This window comes from Curcuma longa, chromosome 15 (genome assembly GCF_044706935.1).
Source record: "Curcuma longa cultivar G26 ecotype Majalengka, Jawa Barat chromosome 15, ITB_CL_G26_1.1, whole genome shotgun sequence".
In the NCBI taxonomy this organism is placed as follows: Eukaryota; Viridiplantae; Streptophyta; class Magnoliopsida; order Zingiberales; family Zingiberaceae; genus Curcuma; species Curcuma longa.
Window position 1 is genome coordinate 5,198,888 of NC_133875.1, and position 12,800 is coordinate 5,211,687.

At 35.9% G+C, this 12,800-nt stretch overlaps 1 long non-coding RNA gene and 1 pseudogene across 3 annotated transcripts; one reads left to right on the forward strand and one right to left on the reverse strand.

The window, feature by feature from the left end:
- Positions 1–592: 592 nt before the first annotated feature.
- Positions 593–11,518, reverse strand: LOC141846312 (ABC transporter G family member 45-like; annotated as a pseudogene).
- Positions 6,171–11,357, forward strand: LOC141846314 (uncharacterized). Of its 3 annotated transcripts, none has more exons than XR_012603329.1 (6): positions 6,171–6,262; positions 8,550–8,712; positions 10,494–10,596; positions 10,683–10,844; positions 11,051–11,146; positions 11,234–11,357. It is a non-coding gene; the product is annotated as an uncharacterized LOC141846314 (long non-coding RNA). The 3 variants fall into 3 exon arrangements; XR_012603331.1 differs by having other exon boundaries at positions 11,252–11,357; XR_012603330.1 differs by lacking the exon at positions 10,494–10,596.
- Positions 11,519–12,800: the final 1,282 nt, after the last annotated feature.

The window sequence follows — 12,800 nt, forward strand, 5'->3', positions numbered from 1 at the left end:
GCATTCTAGTGGGATCAACCTCATACTTTTCTAAAAATAATCTTGCTAGGGCATCTAATATTTGAATTGGTCGTTCTATATATCTACACATATATCTCAGTTATTCATTAGAAGCTAAACTCAGATTGACATCATAGAAATTGAAACAGACATGACACATACTTTGATGCTTTTTACTATATTTTTTTACACCAAAGAGTTACAATCATAATTGGTAATCTAATAATTTGGTGGTGTCAAACATAAATATTTTATGGGTGTAAGAGCTTATTCTTTTATTGATTTTTCATGCTTGCAATGAAGCACTTATGAAGTTTAGTGGGGTAAGTCATTCCAACAGAGGAATATTTGGCTCTGCCACTGATTTCAAGGGCCTCAAGGGCCTTTATATTGTGTCACTTCTTGTAGGTATTTTTTGCATTCTCTAAATTGAAGAATTTTACTAGTGTTATAGAAGTTGTAGATAGATCAATTTCCTGAATCCTAATATGTGAGAGTTTATTTAAAAAAAGGATTGCAGACAAATAGCCACGAAAAAACTTTTCTAGGATATTTTACTCTTTTTGGTAGTCAAGCCCTTATTGTTTGTTTGTTCATCCACCAGTGTCTATGATTATATGAATTAGCAGTTGTACCTGAGCTATGGCATATGGCATAGAAGAATACATCCCAGCTGCCTTTTCACGGTAAAATACAATCCTCTCCCTTTCCACAATAGGTTGTACTACACTAGCATTTGCGAAGCCAATAAACAGTGCTGAACCATACATTGCTCCTAGAATGTTGAAAATATCTTGTTGTGTGTCTCTGTTTTTTTATTACAAATTATTAGTCAACAATAAAATTAGAGTAAATAGACTGAGTCTTGGTTTCTTACCTTCTAGAGCCAATTTTAAAGAATAAGACTAAACCAAATAGAAGTGATACTGAGAATGTGATGATGAAACCAACTACATTATGCTCTGGATTCTTCCAGTAAGATCTATGTTGTTTCCACAGGCAGGATATACACTGAGATGAAAAACTTTGTGTATATTTGGATTTGAAGTGAAGGTCTTCCGTGTTAGTCTGTCTTTCACTCAACTCATCAACCAGGTTAATGTTGTCTCTGAGGGATGCAAGAAGCACATTATCAAATTGATGGATGATGCTTGTTTATACATCTATCAAGTTGGATATGGTAAACTTACTTGTGAAGTGATGAATTGCGATATATAGTTCCAAAATCTATGCCAAGCTTATACTCCATGGCAGGAGAAGTGACATTTAACATCCACGTTGCAGGATTTTGACCATCTATGATCATTGGTACTCCTGGAATAGCCTGAAAAAAAACATAGTATGTGTTTAAACATGTTCGTTCTTTCTCCTGTTAAACTGGCTTAGTGATTTTTCTTACTTCAAAGTATTGTCTCATGTTCCTCGATAAATTGCCCAAAGGTCCACTGTATATAAGCTGCCCTCCTCTTTTCATTAGAAGTAACTGAAAATCACAAAATCAACAAGTTCAACAATCAACCTATTTGGGGTACAGGCAGGAATAAGTCGCACACGGAACTTCTATACAGTGTCTTAAATATCTGTATGTAGTCCCAATCTACGTACTTATTCTCTGGTCTCTGTCCTACTATGATACAAAGGCTTTAAATTCTTGCCTGGTCTGTGTTTCCTTGTTGGACAATAGTTATCACATACTTTGTGGACATAGCTTATACCTTCAAGCATATTCAATTACATCTCATCATCATTTCGTTGATGTTCTTAATACATCTTTTACTTTGTGATTCTTATTAAATTATTGTGAACATGATGCTTACTACCACACCTATGTTTGTGTTTCATATCCAATATATCAGCTAGCACAAGAAGCCTCTAATTTCTGACTACAGTCAATGGTTTATATGATGTGTCATGGTTTTAATAATACTAGTCTCTTTGAAAAGGAAGAGAGAATTACTTTCATGCATATATGCTAAACTTTTCAAATAGTCTATTGATTCCCTTGCTGGTAGTGTGCACAACTAACTTATAGCATGATAAGAAAGTTGGTTTGATTAGGAAAGATGTGGAAAGCAGCTATGTGCTTGGTAAATACCTCTAATATTAATAGACTAAACTGGCCAGCTTTGGTAAATACCTCATCGAAAGCTTCAAATATCTCAATGCTTGGTTGATGGATTGTGCAGACAATTGTTCGCCCGGTGTCAGCTGCCTTTCTAACTGTTCTCATGACAATTGCTGCAGCTCTAGCATCTAAGCCTGTTGTGGGTTCATCCATGAATATGATAGAAGGGCTTGAAACTAACTCCACAGCAATTGTTAGACGTTTGCGCTCTTCTGCTGCTAGGCCATTTACTCCTGGTAAACCTACCATTGCGTTCTTCAGTTCGTTTAGCTCAACCAATTCCATAACTTCATCTATGAACATCTGAAGCAGAGGAAAAAAATACACAGAGTTGATTTACTTGAGAAAACAAAGGTATGACAGTATGCATGAAATATGCAATGTAAGCTTTGCATGCATGATGCAATGTAAGCTTTGCATGCAAAAGGATTGGCCATTTTGGTTATAAATGTTCTAGTTTTTGTTGGTTTTCTGGAACTATGATTCGGGATAACTTACACTTCTTGTGTATGTGTCTATGTCTGATGGAAGACGAAGCCGTGCTGAGTACCATAAAGATTCTAGAACGGTTAGACAAGGAGAGTGAGTATCTGATTGTTCACAATATCCTGAAATCCTGGCAAATGTTTCCTGCTTTTTTGGATATCCTGATATCTTGATGCTTCCTTCAACGTATCCTGCTGTTTTTCTTCCGGCTAAAACATCTAGTAATGTAGTCTTTCCAGCACCTGTCACTCCCATTAGTGCAGTTAGTACTCCAGGCCTGAAGACTCCAGAGACTTGCCGTAGCAACTGAAGCTTATCCTGCTTCACTCCAGCTTGCTTCAGTTGCTATAAACAGTTAGAGAGAAGAGCTTAGTCATGTAACATACTAGGTGCACAAAATAACCGATCTTGTGTCTGAAATGATAAACTTTAGCCATTTACCTTAGGCATGTCTACATAATAATTAATATTTTTGAATGCTACGGTCAGAGGTTGAAATGGTAGAGACATCCTTCTCTGGGGTGTTGCTTGAGCTGTTAATGCTTGGGCATCATCTACATTAACCTTCTTGAAATCTGTAGGTGCCATATGTATGTTGGATCGGCTTCTCAATGGAGCTGCATTTGTTGGAGGAATTTATTAAAAGAAACTTGATTGGGTATCATTCCACACATGAGACTAAAGATGGATGCTATAAATCAATCATCCTATCTGCTAAAAGATCTATGGTTCAAATGAGTCTCGAAACCAAAAAACAATTTGAACTTTGAAGTAGTTTTTGCATGTTTTGTCGTGTCAATGTGGAATCAGTTTTCAACAGCATTTCTGCAGTGAACTATTATCATCATCAAGCTGAGTTTGCTCATCTCCTAATTATTTGAGGTTTGCTATTTGAAAGGGAATATCACTAGTAACGTTTTGTAGTAAAGATTGGTGCTTATTGCTTGTTAGCCTCACAAGGCTGAGAAAAAAATTAAATTACCTAATTGGAAGGTCTTTTCCCTTGCTCATAGGTTTTGGCTTTAAGCTAAAAACACTCAAAACTCACCAAACTCAGCTCATGCCTAGTCAAACACTACTCACAACAGAAATCCAATTCTCATAGCTGTAAACAAATTTTTGATACCTCTGGAAGCCCAGTTTGTTGTTGCCAAGTAGAAGTTTATGCTAGAAGTTGAAGTTAACTACAGACTATTTTGTAACTGTTTGAACTTTGTTGGGATACATTTCTAACTAAAAAATTTAGCAAGGACAATATGTCTAATTTAGTATGAATACAGTCATGCTATTTTGTGATTTTCTATCGAACTTTTAGATATTCTAAATGCTGTTGACAGGCTGAATTTTCATTCTGAAGTTTTTGTGCTGGGTAGTTCACCATTATTGAGGCTATATGCTTGTTAACTCTAGATAATATTCTAGATAAACGTATGCAAGTGTATGCTTGAAGATGAGATCTGGGAATTTATACCTCGTAGGTACTCAAGTGCAACAATGCTGAGAATGTTGAAAACCAGTGCAAATGCAAGCAATATCGCTACAGAGTACCAGTACCAGTGCCACTCTGTTAACATCCCTCTTTGTCTAAGAATGGTCTTTCCAACTGTATCTTCGGTGCTTCCTCCATTGCCAAATTTCTGTTAGAATAATTGCTGATAGTGAGTTATCCCATTGAATAAGGAAGCATTACTAGTTTAAGAATTTAAGCATTATTAATTATATTTTCTTCTGAAATTACTAATGGATAAGGAGAATTATCTATTATTCTTGTGAAAGCAAATATAAATTGCTTTGCTCATTTTGTCATCAAAAGGCTATGACTGTGGAGTCATAAACTTTTCTTCATATGCATTTTCAGTGCTTTTCAGAATATTTACTGTAGCTAGAAGTTTCAAGCAGTGAGTTTGGAATTTTTATTGCCTTAATAGCATACCGTATTCCATCTTTGATCAAGAAATTCATTGATTGCTACAGCATTCTGACCATATGTCAAAGGCGATAGCCAATAGCCCCAGACCAACCATGATTGAATAGCATCTGTTTTCAACGTATTAAACAAGTATTTAATGATTAGGAAAAAAAGGTTAAAGCAGGATAGGACCAGATTTACATCTTATAATACAAAAAGTGAGAAACCATAAGTAAACTAACCTTTGGATATGACAAAACCTCCTAGAATGTAGACAGCCACTAAAGTAGCTGTCCCAAGTGTGTTAGCCATCAGCTGTGTTCTTCCGATAACCGCTATAAAGCGGAAAAGTGACATTGACATCTGATGCACACAAAATAATGCCAAGAACTGTAGCAAGAATCTGCAATGGAACAAATATATGTTTTTTTTTTAATTCATTGCAAGTGTTAAGTCCACCATATCAAGATTGAGGAACAAGGTATATGTGTGGGCCTACCTAATTGCTGATGGTGCAAAGCCAATCACATAGTATGTCAAACTTGTCCATAGACCTGCTTCAACAAATGAGGCTGGGATGCTGAGGATTGTAATAGGTAAAAGGAAAGCCCATCCTGGCAGAAATAGGACTTCCCTCTGCTTGTAATAGATAGGAAGTCTTCTGATGATAATTTGCAATTCTGTCATACCATTGAATTTTACCATCACCACTCCACCAAATATTGCTCCTAGATAATGGTAACCATCAATTACTGTCTGATGTTTCATTGTTGTTCGGAGGAAAATTGTCATAGTAATAAATGCCAGCAAGATGATCTGTATTGCCTTGAATATGTGAAATGGAGAATTTCTCTTCATTAGTAGCTTTTCCCTTGAGAAGCTGGCCTTGAATATCTCCCACTTTGGGACGCTATACATCTGGTTTAGTTTGATAATTTGATCACCCTCCTCAATGCTGTATGGCTTTCGCAAGTGTTCTTCGAGTTGCTGGCCAAAGCTGGAAGATCTGAAGCATTCTGAAAATTTTTGTATGGATATGTACTGATAAGTACTTTTGCTACCCGTCCAGTATTGTGATTGATCCATCTTTGATATTATCTGGATAAGTTCATTCCACACGTCATTTCATCTGAGAAATTTCATAGACCTACATATCCAGTTTTAACATTTTTTTTTGTTTGATATTTTTTATTTTTTAGTTTCTGTAGTGGCATATTCAAGCATGCTTAAACCTTTTCTTTTGTTAGTCAGAATTCTTGAAGCTTTTTCCATTCTCTGTTCTGAAATATGCTTCTACTAGGATTTTCATTAAGTTGTAAATTACAAAGAACTTGTAGTCAGTGCCTAGCACATCTATTCCAAATTATATAATTAATTCTTAATCAATAATCCATGGGAAATCAGTTACTTGAAGGAACAACTGGTAGTTAATACCTCTTGCAGGAAGTCTGCAACGTTCTTTCTGTCAGGACATTTGAAGCCCATCCATTCAAAATATTTAAGGACATGTTCTCTTGGTCCTTGGTAAGCAATTTTTCCCTCACATAGAAGGATTATGTCATCAAATAGATCAAATGTCTCTTGAGTAGGCTGAAGCAAAGATATAACCATGGTGAAATCCAAAGCATGTGTAAGCTGCTGCAGAAACTTGAGAATCTGAAAGGTTGTGGAGCTATCAAGCCCTGTGGAAATGTCATCCATGAAAAAACATTGTGCTAGTCCTACTAGCATTTCACCTGCAGGTATTTTTTTTTTCCAAGCCAAACAAATGTCTCAGATTCAGAATGAAAGTCATTTCAAGCATGTGAAGATGGTGAAGATAATAAATATGATTATAACTACTGCTTTCTTTGATATCTTGTTTTTGCTTCAAGAGATTTATCATAGTGATGATGGTCTCTAATATTGGGACCTGTTTTGTTCTTGTCGGGATGGTAACACACTTCAATAAAGGACACACAGTAGGCTATGAATTATAGCTAGCCTATCCAATTGGTATTAGCACAAGCACTGTAATTATATCTTGAGAAATGTCGAAATGGTGTTAGAAAATGGACAGGTAAAAAAAATTCGAAACTTTTGCTAACTATTTTTTAGGGCATGAAAACATACATTACAAAGATCTAAACAAAATGCAGAACTGATGTTTCCAAAGGTAAGATGCATACCAATAGTGACTCTTTTCTTTTGTCCTCCAGATATTCCCCTTCTCATCTGATCACCTATTATTATGTTTGCACACTCATCCAAGCCAAGTACCTGAAAGAATAAGTCACATGAAGTCACAAAAGATAAAAGTTAGTTTCTTCATGAAAATAGTTTTTAAGCTTCTTCTGGGAAATGGTTTCCCATGCTTTTAATTCATTAGCTATCGTTCATTCTAGAGATTTTTGTTACTGTCCATGAGAAGTGAAAGGTTTACATTGAAATAGAAGGTTTCATAAATCGTACTCTGATTCTGCATCCTTCTGAACAAGGTTTCGAAAAGTATAACTGATATGCAGTTGAGTCACTGCATATCTTGTGTGTCTATGCATGTAAGGGTGCACATGCAGTCTGTATTTTATTAGAAATGTTAGTTATTTTATTGAAATATGAGTTTGTATGGATTACATATTACATCAAATAATCCACCTAATCATCATTGTCAACAAAATCTGCATGTTTCACTTAATCAAAATTAGTCAACCTGATAAATTGTATTCATATATACATTTTATATATGAATCTGAGCAGTATGTATGCTGACCAACTATCACAATTCCTGTAACCAAAAGGTTTACTTGTTCAGCTAAGCCATTCATATAACTTGCTTGTTTGTCTATTAACTGATTTAATCTCTTCAAATTCAACTTAAACAAAGACTCGCACTTAAACAAGCTAGGTATTGGTGTAGCTCTCCTGGTCCTTATCCATAAGCAAATGCCATGCAATCCCTCACTGCATGAACTTATATGGCCAAATAAGTGGTTTGGACTGACACTTTTCAGATAATTCTTATGAACATCTAAAAGGTCCCATTTATTTGGCTGTACTTAGCAGGAAATAAAGGAGTACCTTCAGAATGTAGTTGACTATGAAATCCCCTTCATCTTTTGAAAACTCAGTTTCCTGCATAACCCATAGTTGTCCCAATTAAGCTTCATCTCTATGTAAATTTTAATGAAGGGAAGAGGAGAATAATCATGATTACCGTGGCATTGGTATTTGTCTCTTTTTTGATGCTTGCTTCTGTCTCTCCTGTGCTCACATTAAGCATCTCTGGAAAAGCACCATTGATTGGTTACAACAAACATACGCCATCTTCAAGTTGACTAAGTGTTAATTCATGTGAGATATGCATTATATGCTTAGATATTTTTTGCTTAGTATTATCTATATTAGCACTTTTCTTCTTATTAAATCATCATCTAGGAGTAGGCATAACTTAGTCTAATGGTTGTGCTTTACTCTTTCCATTTCGATGTTAAAAGAGAAGCAATAATTAAATGAAGACATAGATCCTTGCCTTTTTCATCTCCGGCATTTAACAGCTTCCTAGAGAACTCCACGGTCTCCTTCACTGTCATCTCAGCTTGATGGGTGTCAAGTTGGCTAACATATGCACACATTCTTTGTGAAATGTAGTGGTTCATCTTTTGTCCATTGTATGTGACTTTCCCTGTGACCTAGAACCAAACAAGTACAAAAATAAACCAGAAGAAATAGAATAGAACCTTTGTAAGTTGATAACTTGTGTTAATGAAACAATAGGGCGAGAAGTAAAATAAATACTTACTTTTAAACTAGGATCTAGTTTCCCTGACAGTGCTCTCAAAAACGTCGACTTTCCTGATCCTGGAGATCCTAGCACAAGTGTCATCCTGAAATAGATATATTTAACTTGAGTACAAAATTGTGTACGTATTATGTAATCCAATTCAGAGAATTTATAGAAACTGCTTTATTATATACAGTTTAGAATATCACACAGGGCATTCACAGTGACCTATTTATGAAAGGTTCTGACTTTTCATCTACTTCGTGCAGACGTGCAACAGTGCAAGTTGCAAAATTAAATGCCTCTGGAGAGTTACTACAGCATGGTACAAAATCTCAGCACACATCAGCCAAGCCTATATGATGCTTCAAATTTCTAAGTCCTCCCTCCCAGCTTTTCACTTCCACATCCGTAATACTATGAATTATACAGGTATGTGGCCAATCTGATTAGTCTACATCTGTACGTATGTTTATGTGATACATGGGTCTTGTGGGTATTCGTACACAGTCAACTATATGCCATATCATGTGGGTCCAATTGAAATATCATGTGGGTCCAATTGACAGTATGCTTACTAAGCACGCTATTATAAGACCAAAATCCATCCTACGTGTAATTTAGATCAATACAAATCATACTTTCTGTATTTATGTGAATAATTGCTCCTGGTGATGATTCTCATCTGTATAAGACCTTATGACTATTATGGCTTTAACTCTGCTAGTTGAGTTAGAAGTTCAAGTTCAGCCTATGTGATATTGTCGTATCTGTAGCCTAAATTCCTTTGACCAACTTTGCCAAAAACACGAGCTTGTAAACAATATAGTAAAAAAAAAATCCTATTAGTCTAGAAAGGTTGATAGGTTGGGTGTGTTGATCCAATTGATCTTATCGATCTAGCAATTGTATTGATCAGATAGGTTGGGCTAATGACTCGAAAGTGAGTCGGGTGTGTCAATTGAGCAAAGTCAATCAAGTAGGCCTGATGAATCAAACAATCAAGCACATCAATCAGACTGAACAAATTGGGCAAGTCGAGCAAAACAACTTTGTTGGGGTCTCTAGGGTTGTTAGGTCAATTAAACTAGTTGACAGGATGATTAATACAAATGGGCTAGATGGATTTTGGATAAATTATACCCAATATTCAAAGATTATTCTTTATTTATTACTTATAGTATTTTTAGAAATAACATATACAAAATTATATGGAGTTTTTATTTGCTAACTAAGCTCCATGTATACATAAACAAGCATTTTGCTGAGGTCTTTAACAGCATGTGAATTTGAAGACTAGAGAAATATAATAATTTATCAAAGCTTGTGCCTATATTTGTGCCAGCTAAATGTTAAAATCTCAAAAGTTTATTCTAATACACAGCCATGTTTGCACGTGACTTTTCTGACAATGTTTCTTGAAGACTTCTTCCAACTGTACAGTTAAGAAATCCCGTAGGAACTGTCTGAAAAGTAAAACTTGTCTTCTTGTGCCAAAGAAAAAAAAATGTAAAAATATTCGTGTTTTTTTTTGTGTGTGCCAATGAAGCAAGTCAAAAGTCAACCTTCAATCTATTTGCAATCTATCTCAATGACAGAATTAAAAATGAGTACCTAGATGGCTTTACAGTTCCTTTCAAATCACTTAGCACTTTGACACGCCTCCTATTTGTATCATACACTCTTAGCCATCCCAGAAATTCCTGTTAAGGCATAGAACAATTAAGTTAGGCAAAACCTTGGCAGGCACACGAAAACATCAGGAAAATTTTAAGTAAAATGCAGGGAACACCATGATCAGGATTCGCTGATCAATTTACATTCATTATGCCAACGGCAGATCAACACTTTCTTTATTCTATTCCCATCAGTTAAGAGCCTTATTTATTCTATGCCATTTATACAACCGCATGCTTGTTTCCGGGGGTCAATTGCTTTGATGATCCAGATCGCACTTGTAGATCGAGCTTGTCTTACTTAACTTTTACCTAGTGAGTATTCCAAATAAAAGCATGCTACTTGTCTTGCTTTAGCATATTCTGATGGACAGACGCTTTCTCCATATCAAACCCATTGTTTATTATAAGTTTATAATCTTGATTACTGTTGCAAATTGCTTTGAAAATACTCATCTTTAACGACTTTATCTGCAATGGCTATGTTGTCCCAAATATATCGACTAAACCATCTGCAACAACTGTATTCTGACACAGCTTTTACTCGCTATTTTTCATCACAAAAGAGCTTCCATGATGGCTTTCAAATCTTCTGCCATGTTCCATAGTTTTTTTTAAACAGTAGCTAAAGCATTTGATGGTGAGAAATGTAGTTGCAAGCAATAACATCTCTATTATTTCAGTGGTTCCCAATGCTAATGAATTTGGTTCTTTATTCTACAACAGCTGTCACATTTTTAATGGTGAACTCAACAGCGCACGCACGCGCCTTGGCCGAACAAAGTGACAAAGAACATGATTGGAGTTATCCCATGTGTCAATGCACAGTGTTTTGATGGAGCTATTAGGAAATCTTCCATGCTAACATAGACAAAAGTAAAAGATGAGGTACTTGTGGAACAATGTTTTTTCCATGAATAAATGATTAAACAAATTATGCACCAAACTTAATTTCTAGCTAGGTAGGCATTTTAATGCAGTTCAATTAAAGGTTACTGTTACTGTACTGATCTAGTAGATTGAGCGCAAGTAATTACTTCTGCTCCACTACGTAGGTATTATTGATATTAAACTAATGGATGGTCTTTATTCAGATTCAAACAAGTTTATGAAACTTCTGCGGGACCAAAAAGATCTAACTTTTGTCAAGTAGGAATCTAAGATAAGGGAATGTTTAATCATCAACAGAGGTAAGATTTCATCAATCATAGCCTCTTGAAGCTGATTATATGCTCCTTCAATTATTTGGACACAGTATTGAAAACATAACTATCTAGTAAAAATGGGCCATGAAGGTATATTAGGGACCTGAGCAGTGTTGATGATGACATTCGGAAGGGTGGGAAGAACTCTCCCTGAAGCATGGACCTCGGTCTCCACCGACAAATCCTCGAACCTGACTTCAATCTTCGGAGCTTTGATTCCCGACCTGCAATCGTTCAATTGAAACAGCATGAACAATGAGTTGATGGAGATCAAAAGCTTCCAGTGTTTTTCATATCTCGTCACACACTACCTTCTTCTCCAATCCTTCAACCTGGATACGAGCTCTTCATGCTCCTCGCAGGTAATGGAAAAGCGTTGTGATTCTTCCATGGAACCTCTCTTTCCTGACTCAATATAATCTCTAGCAGATCCTAAAAGAGAGCATGTATTAATTGCTCGCTCCTCTTCACTTTGAAGGCGCTTGGACAAGAAGTTAATGATTGTGGTAGCAATGGAGAAGATGAAGGGAGAAGGTGTGCATTTATAGGGAGAGAAGCAAAGTATTGATGCAAGAAAACATTTAAACCCAACTCCTTACGTGGTGTAACTAACTGTCTCCATTGGCTATTTGACACTCATTATGTCAAGTACAATGCCTGCCTAAACTTGTGGTACAATGTCATACCATCTTTCGGGAAGTGTGGGGCCGTCTTGGAAGGGCCGTTAAGGTAACGGTTTCACCTTTTACTACCAACCAAGAGAGCAAGCTAAAACTATAAAACATGAATTGTGATTTTTTTTTCCCTAGTAAAAATTTGTATTTTGCATCATTGGCAGATATCCATGATATGTTAGGCAAGTCGATCTGAGGTGGAAGTAGGACTCATTGAATTGAATTTTTGAAAGAAAAAGCCGACCTACCTTGGCTTGAATTCATCTCAGTTTTGAAACAAAGTTTGACTTGAACTCAAGAGATTGATTTTGACGTCAACACATGTCCTTGAGGTGTCCTCTTGATTGTGATCAAATGATCGAAACTCTTCGTAAAATGTGGAACGAGCGGAATCGATAGATGTGTTTGCAATTTGTGAGTTTCATACATATATGCTCTCTATATCTTCATGGACACCTATCTACTTTTTGATTTTCCTTACACGATATTGACTCTAAACTGACTAATCCCTTTCTTTAATCCGCATGCATAAATGAATATCTGGCTCAGAAAATCCAAAGAAATATTAAGAAATCTAGAGAGTGAAGAAAAAATTATATATGAATTCTGAAAATTTAAGAATATTAAATTAAATCCAAAATTTATAAAGTGCGAGGTCAAATTAAGGACGCCATCCCAATCCCAATGACTCAAATCCGTTGTACAACGAACCATGTAATTATTATTTTAAGGTTGCTTACTAAACCAGTAAACCACAATCTTTGCTAGATTTTGCGTAATCCATGCAACTTCCACACTTCTCGGAGCTCGTTTTCCCGCCCATTTGCATGGCGGCCACCACCCTACGTATAAATATATAAATTAATTGTACGTTCGAAATTCAGAATACATTTCTTAGACGCATAAACCATTAAATCTACATCCTCGATCATTAATTTTGCTAGCTCCTCTAGAAACTGATGACC